Consider the following 8073-nt stretch of genomic DNA (forward strand, 5'->3'; position numbering starts at 1 on the left):
GGAGGTGGGGAGCACTGGACGGGGGGCGGGCAGGGCTGGGAATATAAGACAGAAACCTGTACTTGAACAAGAATTAAATAAAAATTATATTTAAAAAAAAGAATTGGCAGGCCATTTGCCATAAGATTGCTAATAAATTCCAAGACACCATGTACGTTACAGGACTGCTATTCTAGGTATACATGATGATGAACTCATGTAAAGGATTTAAGGGATGAAAGTAGAGGAGACTGAGCTGATTCTCAGCAAATGCCCAATGAAAGTTAGCGCTATAGAGAACAGGTGCCACTCCCCTACCAGGCTTTCATCTACCTCCATTGTAGGCTTTGAACATCTTTTAACATCACTGATTTTTTTTGCATCTCAAAAATTAGAAAATATATCAAATTGGCCAACTATTTGTTGGGGCTTACAGAAGAGATCTTCCTCCCCCTCCCCCCAAAAAAAAGAAGATACAAAAACATTTGTGCTTTAATTAAAACTTACAACATCCGTATGTTTTGCTAAACACTTTTCTTAAGTATCCAGGGTGAGATTTTTCTCTCTTTGTTCAATAATGTGTATGTTATTTAAATAATTTATTGCTTTGGTGGTTTGAACATGGATATGATATGAGGCTTATTAAGCTAGCAATTGGTAGCAATGGGAAATGTAGTCTAAAAATAACAGTTTCACAAGTTAAAAACAATGGTGGAGGTAATCAACAAGAAAAAGTCTATTAGGAAAGAGGGGATGAGTGTAGTTTCAAATAATGTGCTTTCTCCATGTGTGAGCTGAAAATTCCACTGACACTTTTTTACCACACTGGCCCCATGGGTCATTTACCCTATCCCCCCCAGGGCCCCAGCACTTATTGGGTCAATTACCCTAAACTTAAAATCAGAAATACCCTGGCCTTGTGAATAACTGCTTCCTAGTATGTCAATTAATTAAAAATGTGTGTAGTGTGGGTGGACCTAGAGGGTATTATGCTAAGCGAAATAAGTCAAAAGAAAGAAAGACAAATACCACATGGTTTCACTTATATGTGGACTCAAAAAAAAACCCCAAAACAAACAAAAAAAGAACAAATGAAACAAAAGGGTAGGGTCAAGTAAAGGAACATGTATAAAGGACCCAACAGAGGGAGGATTGAATTGGGGAGGTGGAGGTGTGAGTAGGGCAGGCAAGAGTAATGTGGGATAAATGAGGACAACAGTAATTGAACAGCAATAACAATAAAAAAATCAGACTGATAAAAACAGAGATCAAAGTGATGGTTACCAGATGGGGATGGTTTGTGGTGGTAATAAAGGTGAAGGGGAATATAGTCAATAACATTATGATAAGTTTGCATAGTTACAGATGATCACTAGAATTGGTGGGGTGATAATATTGTCAGGTATACAAATGTTGAATCACAATACTTTAAAACTAAAACTAATATAACTAATATAATATTGTACACCAACTAGATTTAAATTTAAAAAAATGTATGTGGCAAGAGAAAAACACTCAATCAAGGTACTTGGACTCCTAAAAAGAGACATGGAAATATGTATTTTAAAATTATTTATTTATTTACCTTTAGAGGGGAAGGGGAGAGGGAGAGAAACATCAATGGATGGTTGCCTTTTGTGCGTCCCCTGCTGGGAGTTGGCCTGCAGGGAATCGGCCTGCAACCCAGGCATGTGCCCTGACTGGGAATCGAACCGCGATCCTCTGGTTCGCAGGCCTGTGCTCAGTCCACTGAGCTACACCAGCCAGGGCGAAAAAAAATATTTTATGCAGTATTCACTTATCTGAATCTGCCTTTACTTCATTAAAAGAAGAATAAAGCTGTGATAAGAGATGCCTCTTCATTGGCAATATCATATGATGTCTAATAATATAGTTGGCCAAAGCATTATATATAAATATTATATATCTATCTATCTATCTATCTATCTATCTATCTATCTATCTATCTATTATATACTATATATAACCTTTATGTCTGTCAGTGCTTTGTTTTAAGTATTTTCTCCAATTTCTCTCATTATAGAAATGATTGATTTTGTGTTATTTTTCTTGGCATCAATCTTTCAATCCTTCTCATGCTCTGGGACGATGCCACTCAAGGTGTTTATTTTTCATCCTGAAAACTCAGATTGATTTCTTTTCAGCTATTGAATGATAATAATACAGGCTTGACTTTTTGTGATATTTTTTTCTGGAATTCAAAAGGTTAAATACAAAATTTTTGAACTGGTGGTGATGATGCTGGTAGTAGTGGGGGTGGTGGTGATGTCATTGAAGAAATAGTGTGTTAAGAGAAAAGACCAAAATGCATTTGGGTTTTCTGACTAAAAGCCTAAAAAAAACTGTATCTTTTCTCAGGTCAACAAATATGCATGATACGGATCTGTATAATTTGTACAAATATACATACATATAACCAGATCTATACCATCCATTATATATGTATGTGTGCACACATACATGTGTGTACACACATGTATGCATATATGCACATGTATAGGCATATAGGTATATAAACTTGCAATGCATATATGACACGTGCATATGTCTATGCATGTATACACACACATATGTCATTTAGTATGTGGAGAAAACTTCAGAAGATGGGGGCTCCATGAATTGTCTTTGCTGTGCATATCAGAGTGTGCTCACCTCTCTGGGTTTTTACATTTTCATGTTTTTCTATATGCCTCTTCCATTAAAAAAATTTTACTTGCTTTGCCAAATAAACTTTCTTAAAAATGCTTCCAGACCTTGAAAAAATTTTAAATCATCTAATTTATAATCAGTTACAGATACATGGCATTAGCGTAAATCAATATATTAAGAAACACTGAGGTCCTGGCTGGTGTGACTCAGTGGACTGAGTGCCAGCTTGTGAAGCAAAGGGTCAGTGGTTTGATTCTCAGTCAGGGCAGATGCCTGAGCTTCAGGCCAGGTCTCCAGTATGGGGCACACAAGTGGCAACCACGCATTGATGTTTCTCTCTCTCTCTCTTTCCCTTCCCCTCTAAAAATAAATAAATAAAAATATTTTAAAAACATTGCAATGGTTGCATCTCCTATCAGCAATCACAAACCAAGACCTTTTACTACCCACCTTCACCCCCATCTTCTCACTCAAATGGGAAACTTAGGACCTGACTTTAATCTACTCCACCCATAACTTATACCCTTACAAAGTCCAGGAAATACAATTCAGGTAAGTATTCTTTCATTTGGGGTAATTGAGCTCACACAACCAAACTTTATGTTTAGCCTCTCCCCCAATTTTATTTTATTTTATTTTTTAATTTATTGTTTTAATTTATTATACAGCTTTCTGCCTCCCCACCCCAACCCCAGCAATCCCCACCTCCCCCTCGATTCCAGCCCCTGCCCCTCGATTTTGCCCATGTGTCCTTTATAGGTGTTCCTGAAAACTCTTCACCCTTTCCCCCCATTATTCTTTTCTATCTCCCCTCGGGTTACTGTACATTTGTTCTTAATTTTAATGTCTCTGTTTATATTTGCTTGCTTGTTTGTTTTGTTGATTAGGTTCCACTTAAAGTTGAGATCACTCTAGGAAGACAAACAACCCAATTAAAAAAATGGGCAAAGGACTTGAACAAATATTTCTCCAAGGAGGATATACAGAGAGTCCAGAAGCATATGAAAAGATTCCCCACCCCCACAATTTTAAAGCACAGATTCCTGGTCCAAGTGTTTTTTCACCAACAAAAAATAGTAAAAAGTAAGATAATGTAGCTGATGTCATGATGCTTGTTATATAGCAATGCAAGAAATAAAATTCAGTTTTTAAAAATACATTGTAATAATTTATTGTATAATCTGTTTTTTTCTTAAAAAGAGGTGAAATCCTACAAAGAGAAGTTAATTAGTCTATTACTTGTGAAAACCATATTTTTTGCAAATTTTTATGTTGAATGACATAGATGTTTAGAGGGAAATGGGGTTTAAGTTGGCAATGGGCATATGTATTTATTAATATGAATGATAACCATATTCAGCTTAAAGAACATATGTTCTCCCTTTTATATGAAGTTCCCTGATGTTGTTAAAATCTACAGATTAGTCATTACTGAGAAACTAGAGTCTCTGGATTTACCAAAATCTAAATAATTTGAGGCAATATTCTTAATATTAGCTATTACTCTGATGAGTAGTTGTTTTCCTTAGATTACTTTAATTTATAATAGTAATGAACATAGATTACATGGCTAATTTAAAGTGGTTAACTAGCCCTGGCTGGTTTGGCTCTGTGGGATGAAGTATTATTCCATAAACTGAAAGGTTGTAGGTTCAGTTCCTGGTCAGGACACATGCTTAGGTTGTGGGTTTGGTCCCTGGTTGGGGTGCATATGAGAGGCAACTGTTTGATGTTTCTTTACCCCATCAATATTTCTCTCCATCTGCTCCTCCTCCTTTCCCTTGTCTCTAAAAATCAGTAAGCATATCCTTGAGTCAGAAAAAAAGAATAATCAGATTTATAAAGGCAAACATATCTGTATTTTTTCTTTTCTTTCATCAAAAATTATCATCTGTAATATTTCCTGAAACAAAATAAGCAAGGAAAATAGTATTTTAGTAGTTATAAATCAATAGCATTACCTCATATTTTTATTCAGAATAAAATGTTTTGAAGTATCCAGATGCATAATATAATATCATATGTGCTGTTAAATTAATATATTTTATAGTTAAAACTAGACACAAAGTTTGTTCTAGTTTTTTTTAAATCTACTTTATTGATTATGCCTGCACAGTTGTCCCATTCCCCTTTTCATTCCCCTCCACCCTGTATACCCCCCTCCCCCATCATTCTCCCCCTTCAGTTTATGACCATGTGTGTTAAGTTCTTTAGATTCTATATTTCCCCTACTATTCTTGCCCTCCCCCCTATCTATTTTCACCCCACTATCTATGCTACTAATTTTCTGTACCTCCCCCCCCTCTTCTCCTCCCACTCCCCTGTTGCTAACCCTCCATGTGACCTTCATTTCTATGGTTCTGCTCCTGATCTAGCTGTCCTCTTAGTTTGCTTTCCTTTTAGGTATGGTTGTTAATAACTGTGAGTTTGCTGTCCTTTCACTGTTCATATTTTTTCTCTTCTTTCTTAGATAAGTCTCTTTAACATCTCATATAATAAGGGCTTGGTGATGATGAACTCCTTGAACTTGACCTTATCTGAGAAGCACTTTATCTGCCCTTCCATTCCAAATGATAGCTTTGCTGGATAAAGCAATCTTGGCTGTAGGTCTTTGGATTTCACGAGTTGGAATACTTCTTTCCAGCCCCTTCTTGCCTGGAAGGTCTCTTTTGAGAAATCAACTGACAGCCTGATGGGAACTCCTTTGTAGGTGACTGTCCCCTTATCTCTTGCTGCTTCTAGAATTCTCTCCTTCACTTTAATTTTGGCTAATGTAATTATGATGTGCTTTGGTGTGTTCCTCCTTGGGTCCCACTTCTTTGGGACTCTCTGAGATTCCTAGACTTCCTGAAAGTCTATTTCCTTTGCCAGATTGGGGAAGTTCTCTTTTATTCTTTGTTCAAGTAAGTTTTCCACTTGTTGCTCTTCCTCTTCTTCTTCTGGTACCCTGGTCTGGATAAAAGGTTCATTGTCAGACTTCGGTACATTTCAATTTTCTGTCTGTTCCGGTTGTGTTTTTGTTTTTAAAGCTTTGTTGCCCTTAAATGTGTGAGGAGGCACAGTATTTCCACCTATGCCTCCATCTTGGCCAGAATTCCTCTTGTTCTATTTTTTAACCCTCTAACATCTGAATATTAGCAAAGAATAATTTTAAGTCTCCATAAATTAAATTATTCAAGTCACATCACACATTGGCTTTACTGTATTGAAAGAGAAATAACTCTGGTTCACAGGTAAAAATTAATTGTTTTGAAATTAACAGAAGAAATATGTCATTCTATGACCAGTCAATGATATCTCATAACTGAAGTAAAATCCTCACATTTACATAATGAAACTAGGAAAAATCAGCATAGGATGATTATCTTAGATATATTATGTGAGGAAATACTTTTTGAAGCCACTTCAGATGACATTACTTGGAACAGAGAATGTTTAGCCTGTCTTTCAGTATTGCAAGGGTCAGGACATACAAGATAATGGAATTATGCCCTTTGAAAGGTACTAAAGGGTGAACTAGATAAAAATAATAAGGATGTATATTCAATATCCATGCATTTATTTAACAAAAAGGCACTGGATGTTCATGATATACAAAATCTGTTCTGAAGAACAAGATGAAGATGTGGGTGCTACTCTCACTAATTTATAGTAAAAAAATAGGTTAGGCAATATAGGCAATCCTAGACTAGAAAAGGATCATAGAGGAAGAACATGTATACAGTCTTGCCTGTCATGGATAGTTTGAGCCATTCTGGGGAGAGTAGGGGTTATATGGGAGCAAGAGGAAGAGAATCCCCAAGCACACAGAGCATAGTTTTGGTAGTTTCCTCTTAATTTCCATTGGTCTTCAATTAACACGTACTGGTTCCCCTCTCTTTGCTCTCACATTCTTTGCCCTTACATTCTTGACCTGAGATGTGGAATATCCTAAGTAAGAAGCAAACCCTACTCAAGACAATTGTGGTGCAGAAGATGGCAGGAACTTTTAGAAATATAAAACAGCATTCTAAGGCCAATGCATATAAAAGAACTGGCCCATTAAGATAATTTAACGTTTGATGTGACTGGTGAAAAAATGGAGAAAACAGATATTAGGTGAAAAGAGATAAGCAGGGTCATAGTTAACATGCTAACAAGTTGAACATTTTTTAAGCTATGAAGAGATGCCAATGATTTTTTAAAATTTTATTTTTTTGATTTTTAGAAAGAAATAGATACTTCTTTTACTACTTATGTATTCATTCATTGGTTGCTTCTTGTATGTGTCCTGACTGGGGATCAAAACCTCATTCTTGGCTTATCAGGACAGAATGATGCTCTAACTGATTGACCTACCCAGGGCATATAGATGAATTTTAAAATGTGATACTTGAAACAACATAAAAGAAGATGACAAAACCCTTTTTCTTCAGATGTTTTAAGGAGCTACAGTCTTTGGGTAGCTTCAGTTTGGACCTTCGTGGGATTGGGTAGATGACTTGTGATGCAGATTCTATGATCTTTTTTCATTACCATGAAAAGTAGCAGAAATGCTGAGTGGGACACTTTCCTTTTTTAATGTTTTTAAATTTAATTATTGTTCAGGTAGAGTTTTCTGTCTTATATTCCCAACCCTGCCCACCACTCGACCAGTGTTCCCAACCTCCCTCCCATTTCGGCCCCCCACCCTTAGTTATTGTCCATGTGTCCTTTAAACTTGTTCATGTGATTGCTTCTCAGCCTTTTGGCTAAGATCAAGTGTAGTATCTGTTCTTATCAGTTTAAACTTGCTCACGTGAGTCCATCCCCTTTTTTCCTATGATTCTCTCCCCTCTGGACCCTGTCAGCCTGTTGATATTTCAGTGTCTTTGGTCATATTTTGCTTGCTTGTTTGTTTTGTTGTTTAGATTCCTGTTAACAGTGATATCATATGGTATTTGTCTTTCACAGCCTGGCTTATTTCACTCAGCATAATGCTTTCCAGTTCCATCCATGATGTTACAAAGGGTAGTACCTCCTTCTTTCTTTCTGCTGCATAAAATTCCATTCTGTAAATGTATCATAGTTTTTTTGATCTATTTGTTTACTGATGGGCATTTAGGTTACTACCAAATCTTGGCTATTGTAAATTGTGCTGCTTTGAACATTGGGTGCATAGGTTCTTTTGGTGTTTTAGGGTTGTTAGGATATAATCCCAGCAGTGGAATCGATGGGTCAAAAGGCAGGTCCATTTTTAGTTTTCTGAGAAAATTCCATACTGTTTTCCATAGTGGTTGTACCAGTCTGCAATCCCACCAACAGGGAACAAGGATCCCCTTTTCCCCACAACCTCTCCAAAATTTGTTGTTTGCTGCTTTGTTTATGATGGCGATTCTGACTGGTGTCAAGTGGTATCTCATTGTGGTTTTAATTTGCATCTCTCTGATAACTAGTGATATTCAG

The 8073-nt window shown here is 36.5% G+C and overlaps 1 pseudogene; it reads left to right on the forward strand.

Moving 5' to 3' along the window:
• The first annotated feature begins 7359 nt into the window (after window positions 1-7359).
• Window positions 7360-7512, forward strand: LOC118997200 (uncharacterized; annotated as a pseudogene).
• The last annotated feature ends 561 nt before the right edge of the window (window positions 7513-8073 follow it).

This window comes from Sturnira hondurensis, unplaced genomic scaffold (genome assembly GCF_014824575.4).
Source record: "Sturnira hondurensis isolate 20B ecotype Veracruz unplaced genomic scaffold, ASM1482457v3 Scaffold0012541, whole genome shotgun sequence".
Lineage (NCBI taxonomy): Eukaryota > Metazoa > Chordata > Mammalia > Chiroptera > Phyllostomidae > Sturnira > Sturnira hondurensis.